Consider the following 16,253-nt stretch of genomic DNA (forward strand, 5'->3'; position numbering starts at 1 on the left):
CGTTTAAGATGGGTTGTTGAGTGCTGGGTAGTATAAGATAATGTTGTTGTTTGGGCTTAATCAGATAAATAAAAGATTTGAGCACACACACATAAACATGCATCTCAATTAATTATGTTAGAATATATATTGTTTGATTAATTTTTATTTTATAACTTTTCACTTATGTATATGTCCAAATCAAAATGATTTAGTTATGATCAAATAAATCTTAGTTTGAGAATACGGTGATCCATCTTTTGACCAATTTCATATTATTAAAATCCTAAGAATAACAAACATGACATATATATTTTTTATAATTAAAAAGAAAGGAGCTGTAACCAAGTGTCACTAGCTAACTGTCTCTCTTATCTATTAATCTATCTATCTATTAACTATATGAGAAAACAAATGCCTATCAAAATTTCACAACTGTCCTTGGCACTAATTTTTTGACTGCACAGTTTTTTCACTTTGTTGAAGGGTAAGATGGTAACAAATTTTGAAATGGGAGGCTCCTGAGTTTATTACCACAATGTGCCTTTTCTGCCCTTTTCATTACACTGTTGATTCAATTAAATAAAGGGTAAATATGGTACAAGCACGAAAATATATCAGGGAAAGCATCTATTTCATTACTGCAAGTACAAATAGATGACATAACCACTTTAATTCAAAAAATTGTCATCACTTTAATTCAAAAACAGATTCCTTTTTTCTCTCACCCTTTCCAACCAAAACAAAGCTATCATCTATCCTCTTCTCTCCCCCTCCTGCGCGCTTCTTTCATCTCAAAACCTCAACCAAAAATTTCTTTCATTTCTCCCATTAAACTTCTGGTCAGAAATATCTCAATGTTAATTATCTCCACAAATCGAATACGGGTTAGTATGTGTTTCAATTTGTATGTATTTCGATTTTTTTTGCTGTCTTTCGATTGGAATATGATTGATTTCTCATGCATAATCTGTTGTTTCTCAGTTTTGAAATGTAAAATAAGGAGAAATCCATGTGATTATCAGTTTTGATATGGTTTGAATTTTTGCAAAGTTTTTAAATGTTTTTCATCAAACTGTATAAAATTTCGCATGCAAGGTGTTTGTTTTAATGTCTCGTGTTTTAATGTAGCTATATTTTTATGCCAAAAATCAATTTTTTTGGGTTTAGGTCATTCCATTAGATGGAACCATTATCAACTCGTCTGCAAGATTTGTTGGTTTGAAGTTTTGATATGTTTACATTCATTTAATGGATGTGTTTTTCTTCATATGTTGCTGCATTTTTATTACCAAAACCGTGTTTTTTTTTGTTTGTTCAGATCATTTCATTAGATGGAACCTTTATTAACTCGTCCTCTTCATTTGTTTGTTTTTAGTTTAGATGTGTTTTTAGTGTCAGGATGGACGGTGGCAAGTTAAAGTGTACGAGTGATCATGTCCATGAAAAGCCATTGCCAAGGTATGAAGCTTTATATCAAAACTCAAATTGTCCAAATTGTACAAATGAGAAATACCCGAAAATGTAGGCTGAGATGCACAATGTGCTAAGATCTTGAAGATATATGCTGCTGATTTGAGGGCACATATGATTAAGGTTTGTGGTCCTTTGCGTTAATTTCCTGCCACCCACTTTTGATTTCACTCAATTTTAAACTATATGGTTGCTCCGATAATGTAGGCTGCTCATACCAATCCACGGAAATACCCGAAATTACTTGATCAATTGTTGTGTGAAAATAAGGTTTTTCATGTGAAAGCACATCCAGGTGGAAATCCATCCTTTGTAAAAAAATCAGTGATAGTGAGCTTCTTCTGAAGAAGTTAGAAACACAGTTTGGTTTGTTAGAGGTATTGTATATGGGTCAACTCTACAATCACATTACTCTTTATCTATATAATTACCTTTAATCTCATAAATTTAAAATACAGACATCTTCAAGTAAAGAACCTCTTCGACTTGAGATCATTTCAGAAATCAAGGACACATCAATGGATCCTGTTGTAAGTAACTTGATTATATTCAGATTTATAGTCTATATGTTGAATGTAACAGCTTGCAATATATGATGATAAATCATTGCTTATATCATAGGAGTCGCTTTGTGGTAAATATGATCCCAATGTAACTTAGAAAACTCCAGCAGCCAAAAGACTTTACTTAGATCACCTTGATGTTGAAATCATACCTTCAACTCCAATAGAAGTTCAGCCAACTCAACTGTCAACAACTAAACTGGTAAAGAATCCAAAGAATGCAAAGACTCCAAAGTTGGAGCGCTATATGTTTGTTGTTACATCATTTCAATAAGCTGTTATGTTTGATCTTCATGCCCAACCTATGATGCCTCTTTTTTGGAATTAACCGAACTATGTTCAACATTTGTATTTTGGAACAATTCCTTCTGATGATTACTAACTTCTGCTGATACTTTGGTGTACTTGAATATTCAGTATTTTGTTTAAACCTCAACTGAGACATTTATGCTCGAATGAACAAATCTATCCTGGTGAATCAAAAATGATATCTTGGTCAATTATGTGCAATAGATGTCATATTTTGGTTCAGCAAAAATCTATGTTTTTATTTACCTCTATTGCCTATTTTACCTTCTATCATTTCATTTGAATTTCAATTCTGTTTGGGGGGAAGCCTATTTTTCAGTTTGATAATTTGAAATTCAAACTTTTCGACTTTGACAATTTCAGGAAATAGCATAGCAGAATAGAAGTTAGTTAATAGTATGGCAATTGTTTCTTTAAATTATATTATATTATATTATATTATCTGTACTATTTTCATTTATATGTTGCACTGTTTGTACTAAAACTGCCTACTCATTTATGGCAAGTTTGTATGATTAAGTTCTACTAATTAATTAAAATTTTATGTTATGTTAACACATTTCTACGTTTTACACTAGCTAATATATATTGTTCTTGCTAGGTATAAATAGGATGGTGGAAATAATAGTAAACTATATTGTTTTTATAACAATGACAAATAAGATAGCCAAATGAAGTAGATTAACATATGAACCATATTAGTGTACTCAACTATATTTCTCTAACAATGATTTTGTTTTCTTATGCAGGAAAGTTGATTACCAGCAAACAAGACAGCCAAATGAAGATGATTAACAAGAATAATCTGGGTATATTCGAGCGCTAGATCTTTGATGTTGTATGGTGTGAAGAACCTGGCAGCGTGATTTTGGTCACCTAACTATCATGCCTCTTTTTGATTTATAAACTAAGTTGAACTTTGAACTTTTGTTGGTTGAATGTTTTGAGGAACTCCTCATGGAACTTGATTACCCTTTATTATAATATCTAATATCTCCTAAGACAATGATGGTACTTATTTCAGAACTTGAATGTTGGTTGAATGCCACTGAACTCATTCCTACCAATTACCTATTATCAATCTTATATAATGTTTGTGTGAATGTTCATATATGTTAGTGTCTTATAAGAATGTGTTCAACCGTTTGTGTCAAATTGTTCAATCACATGTAGGTTGAATGACACCTAATCGCACAACGACACAAGTTTTGCCGCGCGGCGCAGCCGCGCTACCCGTGCTCAGCACGGGTATATCGACTAGTTTTAAGCCAAGTCTCGATCCTGGATTAAATAGCTCTTTCCAGAGCCAAAGGTTCAATGAGACGGTGCCAATGAGACGTATAAGTTCAACCACAAACAAATTTATTTGGGTGTGATGTTGATTTTAAATTTTGGATTGTACTTCTCTTAAGGTCTTAAATTCGATTTTTTTATGTGTTAATTTAGTGAACTAGTTTGATTTATTAACAAAATTAAATAAAAAATTCAACCACAGACCACCAACGTCAGTGAAGAGTTGTGAAACGGATAATAAGGTGCTCAACGTCAACGTCTCTCAGCCCTAGTGCCGAGTAGGGTGCAATCGTCTCACTATTTATGCCTATGTGGCACATTCATTAATCTAATTAATATACTAATTCTAATTTAGGACAATAGCTTTAATAAAACATTATTTTGAGAGGTTTAATATAACAAGTTTATCAACTATATATTTAAAAAAACAACATACAAATCAAGCAATTGAACTCATGTAATTAATGAACTCAACCAATAATAAATTGTTCAGGAGAAGCTCAACTCGATTCCTTAGTGGAACGAGAGCAATGCTATTTATCAAGAAAAATTTTATCAAGAAATTGTCCCGAAATTAATGTTAGCCAATAAAATCTCAGCCTGACTGGAAATCATGGGGTGGTGGGTGTTATATATATTTTTTTTATGAAACTTTAATAAATAAGATTAAAATCTAAGGGTGATTATTCTGCCATGTCATTCTTGAATTCATCAAGAAAATCCATTCTTGATATCTAGCATTTTCCGTGGAACAATTATTCGTTAAGTTTTACTTATCTCTTAGTCTAACTTTGAATTGTCAAGGCATTTTTCCCTTAAAACCGAAAAATTAACACACAAAAAAAAAAAAAAATCAAACAAAATAACATACAAATGAAAATACGAAATTATCCTTATTAGTTGGACTAATAATTGAAAATGACAATTTTTATGAGACAATTTCCCCTCAAAAAAAATTTTATGAGACAATTTTAAAATACGACAATTATTATGAAATAGAGAGTAATAGTACTTAATTAACACATTTTGCATTTTCTTGTAAAGGCAGATGATCATCATCTGAGTCTTTTGCACAAATATCTTTATCTAAATTCTGCTTTACTTCCTCCTAGATTAAGCCTCTATTATGGAGCTTCATAACCTTTTTACTAATATTACCTTCATTTTCTCCTTTCTCTTCCTCTTAGTGCTATTCAAAATTGTTAAAACATCGAGTGATAACAATTCCACTGTCAATTTACCACCTGGACCATGGACAATGCCCCTCATAGGAAACATACATCAGATTATAAGCAGCTCATTGCCCCATCACCACCTCAAAAAATTGGCAGAGAAATATGGACCCTCAATGCACCTAAAGTTAGGTGAGGTACCTTACATAATAGTTAGTTCACCAGAAATGGCCAAAGAGATTATGAAAACACATGACATCAACTTTTGTGATAGGCCAAACCTTCTGTTGTCTACAATATTTAGCTACAATGCTACTGATATTGCCTTCTCTACGTATGGAGAACATTGGAGGCAATTACGAAAAATATGTGTCGAAGAGCTATTAAGTGCAAAACGTGTCGAATCATTTAGGTCCATTAGAGAAGAAGAGGTGTCAAATCTTGTTAAATCAGTATCTGGAGCTGAAGGATCCATTGTTAATCTCACTCAAATGATTCTCTCATTAACAATTGGGATAACAGCGCGGGCAGCTTTTGGAAAAAAGAATAAACACCAAGAAGTGTTTAAATCAGCAATGAAGGAAATATTTAGGCTATTGGGAGGATTTTCTATTGCAGATTTGTATCCTTCTATTAAAATTCTTCAAATGTTGAGTAGGCCAAAAAAAAAACTAGAAAAACTTCATAGAGAGACTGATATGATATTGCAAGAGATCATCGATGATCACAAAAGTAGTCACGAGAAAGCAAGGGAGAATGATGATCTAGTAGATGTTCTTCTCAAGATTCAACATGAAAATGATCACTCACAACATCCTTTGACCGACGACAATATAAAATCAGTCATCCAGGTCCGTCAACAAATCAAATATGTTAACACATTTATTTTCACAATTTAAAGGATAGTTCATAATTTTTCACATGTTAAAAGTAAAATTTCCGGTAGAGAAAAATAAGATTATCTTAACACACTATAGTAATTTAGAGGAAACATCAAATTAATAAAAAGTTCATTTTGGTTTGATATTAGACAAGGCTACTGCTAATCGATTTGCAGGACATGTTTGTTGGTGGCACCGAATCATCTTCGGAAGTTGTGTTATGGGCGATGTCTGAGATGGTAAAGAATCCGATGGTAATGGAAGAAGCACAAGTTGAGGTAAGAAGAGTGTTTGATAAAAAGGGATATGTGGATGAGACAGAGTTGCACCAATTGATATACTTAAAGTCCGTCATCAAAGAAACAATGAGGTTGCATCCTTCTCTACCATTATTGATTCCAAGAGAAAGTAGAGAGAGATGCCAACTCAACGAGTTTGATATCCCAGCTAAGACAAGGGTCATTGTTAATGCTTGGGCTATTGCAAGAGATCCAAGGTACTGGGTTGATGCCGAGAGTTTTAAGCCCGAGAGATTTCTTAATAGCCCAATTGAATTCAAAGGTACAGACTTCGAATACATACCATTTGGTGCTGGAAGGAGGATGTGTCCGGGTATTGCATTTGCCTTACCCAACATAGAGCTACCTCTAGCTCAGTTACTTTACCATTTTGATTGGAAGCTTCCAAATGGAATGAAGAATTGGATATGACCGAGTCATTTGGGCTTGCTGTAGGAAGAAAACATGACTTACGCTTGATTCCTTTCATTCGTCGTCCTTGATATATGTTTGACCCTAAGCATATATGTTAACAAATGTTCAATTTCCTGATTTGGAGAATGATTGTGATAAAAGTAGCAAATAAGATTCATATCTCCCAATAAGATGTATGATGTTCTAATAATGTTTGTAAAAAACTTTGTTGAATGTTGTTGGAATGAAGATTAAGGAAAGGAATTGCACATGATCAGCAACAACTTTAATTTGAGTCAAATTCATTTTGCACAATTAAATCACAACAATTAAGCAAAATTTTGTGGAAATGACAGAAAACACTGCTATGGATTCACCAGAGAAGAGACTCAATAAGCTTGGTTAAAAGCAAGAACTAAGAAGAAAAATGGTTTTTTCTCAAACTAAAATAACTTTTTTTCTTCTTGAAATTTAATTTGTTATTACATGTTTCCATTTATCATGAAGACTATGTTCAAAACTCTCGCAATAGCATTTTCAACAATGACACTTTTCACGGAAATCACAACTCTATATGGTTCTAGCCTTCAATATTCAAGCCTGCAAGTCTTGTTTGGAAATCACAACTCTATGTTTCCTCACTTAGTTTGTTGGGATTGCAATGGCTTAGATAAGCAACTTTTCTGTGGGCACAACTCTAACTAAAAAATATTTTGACACATTTACATCAAATGAAAGAAATTAGAAGAGAATAAAATCAAATGATGTTGATTGATGTGATTAAATTATTGTGTTAAATAACGTTTTAGCCCTTATAAATATAACAAATTTTGTTTAGTCCTCATAAAAAAAAGTGACAGGTTTTGGTCTTTATAAAAATTTCAGCACCTATATTAAATTAAAACTTGTTTAATTATGCTTAAAAATTTAAATTTTTGAATTATTTTTTATAAACATGTTAAGAACATTATAAGAAACCGTTTTATCAAAAAATATATTTTTTTTAACATGTAATAAATTAAATCTGAATTTTTTTTAAATGTCAAAATTTTAAGATAAAACTAATAAGAATTTAGGCCTAAAAATCAACTTTTAAATTTCAAGTCTATAAAAAATTTAAAAGTTTAAGCATTACACAAATTTTAATAGGGACTAAAACTATATGTTGAAATTTTTATAAGGATCAAAATATATCACTTTTTTTAATGAGAACTAAAAATAAAACTGACTATATTTATGGAGACCAAAAACTTATACCCAATTATTTTTATTTTTTATTTGATGTGAGTGTCCAAATATTTTTTTTATTTGTGGGTGAGTGTCCAAATATTTTTTATTTGAGGTTGTGACTATGAAAGACTTTCTCAGGAGCTATAATCAAATATTCTAAAAGCACATGATGTCCAACAAATATGATATCCTGACATCTTAAATTATTTTTTAATAGGTGTTCTAGATAGAGCATATGCTCATAGGCCTATTTACAAAAGCCCAATACAAAAAAGGCTCAAATCTAACACTTGGACCGCTTACTCGCAACACCCTCCCCCCCTTGGCGAGGGAGGTGCTCGTACCACAGAGGAGACCAGTTCAAATGACAACGTCTCGCGAACGTTTCCACGAATCTCTCTTTCGACGGTTACGATTCCCACGAATCTGTAACCGCCGAACCACATTATGCCCAACAACGGCTCTTCATCTCCACACCATAAAAAGGGGACTCTGAGCGGTCGTCAAGGCTAGATTCTCTCTACTCTCCTAACCTCAATTCTAAAACTCAATAATGTTTGTAAAAAGCTTTATTGAATGTTGTTGGAATGAAGATTAAGGAAAGGAATTGCACATGATCAGCAACAACTTTAATTTGAGTCAAATTCATTTTGCAAAATTTTGTGGAAATGACAGAAAACACTGCTATGGGTTCAGCAGAGAAGAGAATCAATGAGCTTGGTTACAAGCAAAGACTAAGAAGAGAAATGGTTTTTGTTCTATTGCCACCTTGATATAAAAGTTTTCAAACTAAAATAACTTTTCTTCTTCTTGAAATTTAATTTGTTACATTTTTCCATTTATCATGCAGACTATGTTCAAAACACTTTTCATGGAAATCACAACTCTATATGGTTCTAGCCTTCAATATTCAGGCCTGCAAGTCTTGTTTGGAAATCACAACTCTATGTTTCCTCACTTAGTTTGTTGGGATTGCAATGGCTTAGATAAGCAACTCTTATGTGGGCACAACTCTAACTAAAAAATATTTTGACACACTTACATCAAATGAAAAAATTAAAAGAGAATAAAATCAAATGATGTTAATTGATGTGATTAAATTATTTTGTTAAATAATGTTTTAGCCCTTATAAATATAACAAATTTTGTTTAGTCCTCATAAAAAAAAGTTACAAGTTTTGGTCTTTATAAAAATTTCAGCACCTATATTAAATTAAAACTTGTTTAATTATGCTTAAAATTTAAAAATTTTGAATGATTTTTTACAGAAACGTTAAGAACACTATAAGAAACTGTTTTATCAAAAAAATAATTGTTTTAACATGTAATAAATTAAATGTGAATTTTTTTTAAATATCAAAATTTCAAGATAAAACTAACAAGAATTTTTATTTTTTTTTCAAAAAAAAAAAATTTGGGCCTAAAATTCAACTTTTAAATATCAAGTCTATAAAAAATTTAAAAGTTTAAGCATTACACAAATTTTAATTAGGGACTAAATTTATAAGGATCAAAATATATCACTTTTTTAAATGAGAACTAAAAATAAAACTGACTATATTTATGGAGACCAAAAACTTATACCCAATTATTTTTATTTTTATTTTTTCGTATTTGATGTGAGTGTCTAAATATTTTTTATTTGTGGGTGAGTGTCCAAATATTTTTTATTTGAGGTTGTGACTATGAAAAACTTCTCCAGAGCTATAATCAAATATTCTAAAAGCACATCATGTCCAATAAAAATGATCTCCTGACATCTTTAATTGTTTTTTAGCAAGTGTTCTAGATCGAGCAACGCTCATCGACAACGTCTCCCGAACGTTCCCACAAATCTCTCTTTCGACGGTTACGATTCCCACGAATTCACCTCCGTATGCCCTACAACAACTCTTCACCTCCACACCATAAAAAGGGGACTCTGAGCGGTCCCCAAGACTAGATTCTCTCTACTCTTCTAACCTCAATTCTAAGATTCAATATTGACTTGGACGTCAGAGTGTCTGCATGTACATTCTACGTCTTCCTGCCGCTCCAGTTGAAACAACCGCTCACAACGACTACAAGAGACCACGATGGTATAGTCACCTTCTAATAACTACGATCTTAGACTTCTTTAATTATCGTTAATACAAAGTCTTTATCCCCATCATCCTTCACAAATTTTTTAACGTGGCATGTTGTCATGGAAGTTATGACAGCTTAAGAAAATACCATGGACTGGTCCAATCATAAAAATAAAAGAACCACATGTCATGCTCCACGGCACTGCACTTCAATGCCGTTGGAGTTTTTATTTAGGTTTGGAAGAGCATTTTTTTAAGTCTAAAGTACAACTTTCATATGTATTGCTACCATTAATTGGTCCGACGTGGTCCAAACTCAGCCGCTACCATTAATTGGTCCGACGTGGTCCAAACTCAGCCATTCTTATTCATATCACCGTTTCCTCACTAAATGTACGTACACTTTATTCAAAGCCATCTCGATCATCCATAATCTAACGGTGCAAGATGGATTGAGTGTGCGGTTAGATGAGATAATGTTGGCCATATTTCCACCAAAACAACCGTGGTCCCCCTAATATAGACCCATGCAAACCTTTGAATCAATATCCAAATATATAAAACTGCATACATAAAACACATCAACCTACCTGTGTCAAATACATATAAGATACTGATGCTTTAGAGATATTCGTCGATATGTATCCACGATGTATCAAAATTAATTATTTTTATACTTAAAAAACATTTTATCGAATCTTTATAGTATACTCTATAGATATACAAGGATATTTATAAGATATTTCACAAATATATATCCTAGAAAAGATGAAATGTAAAAAAGTGAAACAATGTTGTGAAAATTCAGTGAAGATGTACATTATTCAATTTTAGATATGCATCGGTAGAAATGTTTTTTGATGAACCACTTAAAATTATACTTTTTGTGGATGAAAATAATGAGAAATGAGAAGAAATTCAATTAATCAACATTAGACAAAATTTAAGTTGAGTTCCTTTATAAATGTTTCTGTTGATATACTAACAAATGACTGAAAATATAATACAATTTATACGAAAATTTTACATTTTTTTTATTTTGATCACATGTATAATATATTAAAAAATTTAACTTTTATAATAATAAAACCTTAAAAAATAATATAATAATGAAGAGTAATTAATGCTTATTTTCTTCGGGTATTTTACAAGCATATGAGTTTCATATAAAAATTTTATTACCATATCGTATCCTAAATTTTAAAAATTTATGTATCAATATATTTATATCGTATCATATCCGCACATATACCGCATAATCGGGCGTTATAGATAGAAACCCAAAAAACTATATAATAAAACCAAACCTAAAGTAACAACCCACACTCCAAGATTGAGCAACAACTATGGAGCTTGACAGCCTTTATTCTAATATTACATTCATTTCCTCCTTTCTCTTCATCTTTTTGCTACTCAAAATAGTTAAGAGATGGAGGTGTAACTATTCCACCATCAATTTACCACCAGGACCATGGACACTGCCCCTCATAGGAAATATACATCAAATTATTAGTAGCTCACTGCCCCATCATTGCTTCAAAAATTTGGCAGATAAATATGGACCCTTAATGCATCTAAAACTAGGAGAAATATCATGCATAATAGTTAGTTCATCAGAAATGGCCAAAGAGGTTCTAAAAACACATGATCTCACCTTTTGTAATAGACCAAACCTTCTTTTGTCCACAATACTTAGTTACAATGCTAGAGATATTGCATTCTCTGCATATGGAGAACATTGGAGGCAACTACGAAAGATATGTGTTGTAGAGCTATTAAATGCAAAGCGTGTCCAATCATTTAGGTCTATAAGAGAAGAAGAGGTTTCATCACTAGTTAAATCAATATCTACTAGTGAAGCATTAGTTGTTAATTTGAGTCATAAGATTTTCTCAATGACATGTGTAATAACCACACGTGCAGCTTTTGGAAAAAAGAGTAAACACATACTAGAGTTCAAATCAGCAATGGAGGAATCAATAAAATTATTGGGAGGATTTTGCATTGCTGATTTGTATCCTTCTATTAAAATGCTTCAAAGGATGAGTAGGGCAAAGACCAAAATGGAAAATCTTCAGAGAGAGGCTGATATGATATTGCAAGATGTCATCAATGATCACAAAAGCAATCATAGGAAAACAAGCAAGGATGAAGATCTAGTTGATGTTCTTCTAAAGATTCAACGAGAAACCGATCACTCAGAACACCCCTTGACTGATGAGAGTATAAAAGCAGTCATCCAGGTTAGTGTACAACCAAAGATATTAAATAGTTGATTTTCAAATTTTAATGACTAGTTGAAAATGTGTATATGTTTAGAGATTAGAAGTAAGATTTCCTGAAGAAAAATGGATATGTATCTTGACTAATCATATTAGATTGCAAAGAGCGTCAATTCACTTTTTAATATGGTCACAAGTATAAACGAATAGTTCTGGTTACACACGCATTAAAAGAATTTTTTTAATAAAAAAAAATTAATAATAAAATAATTTAGTATTTTGAGCAAATAAATTTTTATATGTGTAACTAAACTATATTCATTTATATATGTGACTATAAAAGAAAGCCTCAAAGATGCATGATGGTTTATATACTACTTCCTTTGTCCTTATTTAGTTATTTATATAAAATTTCTTTGACAATTTTTACACATATCAATAAAAGTTTTTAATATAATTAATGTTTGAGATTTGTGCATCATTATTATTAAATTTCCCTTTTGTATAGTATTATTCAGTGACAACATTTTATAGTTCAAGACAATTTTTTTCAAGTGATACTCTAAGGAAATTCAGCAGTAGTAATTTATTTTTTGACGGTAGTAGTAATTATAAATGAATGTATATAAAATTTTGCAAAGGATCATATTTTTTTTATTACACAAAGGGTCATATTTAGAGATAATTAGATGTTGCAAAAGAGTTGTATATTAAAGGACGGATGGAGTAATGAATAGTGTAATTGTTAATCCTCATGCAGGACATATTCACAGCTGGCAGTGAAGCATCATCAGGGATTGTGTTATGGGCGATGTCTGAGATGGTAAAGAACCCAAAGGTAATGGAAGTAGCACAAACTGAGGTAAGAAGAGTGTTTGATAAAAAGGAGTATTTGGATGAGACAGAGTTGCACCAATTGATATACTTAAAGTCTGTTATCAAAGAAACATTAAGGTTGCATCCTTCTATACCATTATTGATTCCAAGAGAAAGTATGAAACCATGCCAAATTAATGGATATGATATCCCTGCTAAGACAAGGGTTGCTGTCAATGTTTGGGCCATTGGAAGAGATCCAAAGTATTGGGTTGAAGCTGAGAGTTTTAAACCTGAGAGGTTTGTTAATAGCACAATTGATTTCAAAGGTACAAACTTTGAATATATACCATTTGGTGCTGGAAGGAGGATGTGTCCGGGTATTGTGTTTGGCTTACCTAACGTTGAGTTGCCTCTTGCTAGTTTACTTTATCACTTTGATTGGAAGCTTCCCAATGAAATGAAGACTGAAAAATTGGATATGGCTGAGTCATTTGGGAATATGATTTACGCTTGGTTCCTATTATTCGTCGTCATTTGGGGTAGTCAATCACATGAAAAAAAATATAAGACAAATTCTTATTTATCCATCAACAAATGGTAGATAACTCTACTCATACTGAGTTGCATCAATCAAAATTGTTTGTCAAAATATAATGTATTTGGAATACAAAGGGACAATGTTTTTTTACGCTAATAAAGCATATGACCAAAAGGATGAAAATGCTTATATTTTACAAAGAGGAATGTTAGCAACACTCACTCTTTAACACTCTCTCTAGCACTAACTCTTTTATTGGATGAAATCAATGTATGTTCCACCACTTTGTGTGAGTTCAAACAATATTATTCTCCTTCTAGAAAGACAGACAAACATTGAAGTAAAAACAACAAAGGATATATGTGATAAATATTACTATATGGTTATCTTTGTTGTTGTAAATTCAGTGAACCATAGTAGTTGCCCCGGCGGTTTCGGTGGAAAGCCAGAAATCACAACTTTGTTCTTTGTTCCGTATAACTATGTTTCAAGCCAGAAATCACCGGTGAATTGCATTTGTAATTCTAATCTATGTACATTATTTATTTAGGTGTACCTGAAATCAATAGGACCATTTTTTTTTTTTTTGCACTAGTGACGATCACCATAACATAGACAATTATCTGTTACCTTGTGGCAATTTGTATCACATGTGGCAATTTATTTCAGAACGCTAATTACTTGTTACTAAATTTTACCTGGTTATGATTTGTCTCTCTTATTTAAGGGTATGTATACCATTAAATAATTTTTTTTTTTAAGGAGATACCCTTAAATAAATTTGTAATGTTATATTATTGGTTTTATTCAAAAAGATAAGATTTTATATTATAGTTTGTTATACCGTTGGTGTCATTGAAAAAGATAATATAGTTTGTTACAATATGAAAGTGCAAAATAACTATACCAATAGTTTTAATTAAAATCAAAATTGCATAAAAATTATTGTCTGTAATTTATATACATTAGCGCAGTAAAAAGAGCATGCAAATGGAGACGGAGTGCCCGTTCGACTACAAATGGAGACGGAGTGTCCGCTCGACACTAGTACTGTATAACGGAGGAATATACACACAAAAAAACACCTCATAATAATACTATACAACGAAGGTGTTGTGAAAGTGACTCAAAATTGGAGTTTGGAGGCCAAAAATTGATGTTTGCTGAAAGTACAAATCGGGGCCCGAATGGCAAAAATCGGGGCCCGATTTTGGCTGTCTTTGGGAGCAGTTTGGTACTGGAAAAATCGGCGCCCGAATGGTAAAAATCGGGGCCCGATTTTGCGTGCTGTTATTTTTCAGAAACGTATTTTTTGGGCCAGATTTGGTACAATTTTATGGGAGTTTCTTTTACTATAAATATAGGCATTGTATCAGTGTAAACCTGGAGATAGAGGGGGCTGAAACAAGGGTTTAGAAAGGCAACAACAAAACTAGGGTTTGTATAGAGTTTGTCTCTTTGGAACAAACACTAGGTTTTGAGGGTTGATTCACCTTGGGAAACACTATTAGGATTGAGTCTCTTGGTTACGGGAAGAGGCTGGGATTTGGGTAGAATTAGGCGGGAGACTTATTCTTGTAATCCATCTCTTTTGTAACGTTACTCATCATATAGTGGAACGGAGGGCTGCTCTCTCCCCCAGACTAGGTCAATTTGGACCGAACTGGGTAAACAGATTCTTTGTGTTCTCTCTTCTTCTTTTCTCTTGCTGTGTTGTTTTCTACTTTTGGCTTGTGATTATAACTGTTCTATTCACTTTGATTATTGGTTGCTTTATTATCCCTTGCTCCACACATCAAGTTGTTATTGGTGTGAGTTTTCTCATCGAATCCGCAACAATTGGCGCCCACCGTGGGGCAAGGTCAAAGGATAATCTAGTACCATGGGTTCGAAGTGGGATATTGAGAAGTTTACCGGAGATAACGATTTTGGGTTATGGAAGGTAAAGATGGAAGCGGTGTTAATACAGCAAAAGTGTGAGAAAGCTTTGAAGGGTGAAGGTGCGTTACCGGTCACCATGTCATGTGCGGAGAAGACCGAGATGGTGGACAAGGCCAGAAGTGCCATTGTCTTGTGCCTCGGAGATAAAGTTTTGAGAGAAGTAGCAAAGGAACCAACCGCGGCATCAATGTGGGCAAAGTTGGAATCTTTGTATATGACAAAGTCTTTGGCTCATCGGCAATTCCTAAAGCAACAGCTCTACTCATTCAAGATGGTGGAGTCAAAGGCCATCATGGAGCAACTTACGGAGTTCAACAAAATCCTTGATGACTTGGAGAATATTGAGGTGCAACTTGAGGATGAAGATAAAGCTATACTCTTGTTGTGTGCTCTACCGAAATCTTATGAATCGTTCAAAGATACCATGCTCTATGGCAAAGAAGGCACTGTTACCTTGGAAGAAGTTCAATCGGCTTTGAGAACCAAGGAGTTGACCAAGTCCAAGGACTTGAGAGTTCATGAAAACGGTGAAGGCCTAAGTGTCACAAGAGGGAATGGTGGAGGTAGAGGTAACCGAAGAAAGAGTGGTAAAAAGTCAAAGTCTGAATGCTTTAACTGTCACAAGATGGGTCACTTCATGAAGGATTGTCCGAAGATTAATGGTAACTCCGCACAAATTGTCACTGAGGGTTATGAGGATGCAGGCGCTCTGATGGTGTGGTGTTGTTTGGAGGATGAAGGTGATGTTGGTCACCTTGGGATTGATGCCTAGTGGAGCGGTGTTCGTCTGGAGAGACGTTAAACACTCAACATCAGCCTGGAGAGGCGGTGGTAAGAATACTCATGATCAGCCTGGAGAGGCGGTGGCAACAATACTCATGATCTACCTGTTGAGGTGGAGTTTCAAGGTTGAAGACATAGTGGGATGTACGCATTTGCTAGTTGAGGTAGAGTACGCTCAACTTGAGGTGGAGTTGAACACACCGGTAATGGTACGACTATGGAGGACCTTGGGTGCTATGCTCCATGGTGAGCAAGGGATTTCTTCATGAAGACGGAAGGCATTCCGGAGGTT

The 16,253-nt window shown here is 33.2% G+C and overlaps 1 long non-coding RNA gene and 2 pseudogenes across 4 annotated transcripts; all 3 read left to right on the plus strand.

Annotated features, from left to right (window-relative positions):
• Window positions 1-390: 390 nt before the first annotated feature.
• On the plus strand, window positions 391-3,586 carry LOC146925147 (uncharacterized). 2 transcript variants are annotated; one of them, XR_015010423.1, is made up of 6 exons: window positions 391-866; window positions 1,358-1,575; window positions 1,660-1,829; window positions 1,911-1,982; window positions 2,074-2,217; window positions 3,074-3,586. It is a non-coding gene; the product is annotated as an uncharacterized LOC146925147 (long non-coding RNA). The 2 variants fall into 2 exon arrangements; XR_015010422.1 differs by lacking the exon at window positions 3,074-3,586 and having other exon boundaries at window positions 2,074-2,419.
• Window positions 3,587-4,642: 1,056 nt separating this feature from the next.
• Window positions 4,643-6,663, plus strand: LOC146925148 (cytochrome P450 71D10-like; annotated as a pseudogene). Its single transcript, XR_015010420.1, has 2 exons — window positions 4,643-5,640; window positions 5,847-6,663. The product of XR_015010420.1 is annotated as a cytochrome P450 71D10-like (transcript).
• A 4,321-nt stretch (window positions 6,664-10,984) lies between these two features.
• On the plus strand, window positions 10,985-13,460 carry LOC146925149 (cytochrome P450 71D10-like; annotated as a pseudogene). The gene is made up of 2 exons (XR_015010424.1): window positions 10,985-11,901; window positions 12,641-13,460. The product of XR_015010424.1 is annotated as a cytochrome P450 71D10-like (transcript).
• The last annotated feature ends 2,793 nt before the right edge of the window (window positions 13,461-16,253 follow it).

This window comes from Medicago sativa, chromosome 5 (genome assembly GCF_051527215.1).
Source record: "Medicago sativa cultivar Bolivia chromosome 5, Bolivia_mono, whole genome shotgun sequence".
NCBI classification, from domain to species: Eukaryota; Viridiplantae; Streptophyta; class Magnoliopsida; order Fabales; family Fabaceae; genus Medicago; species Medicago sativa.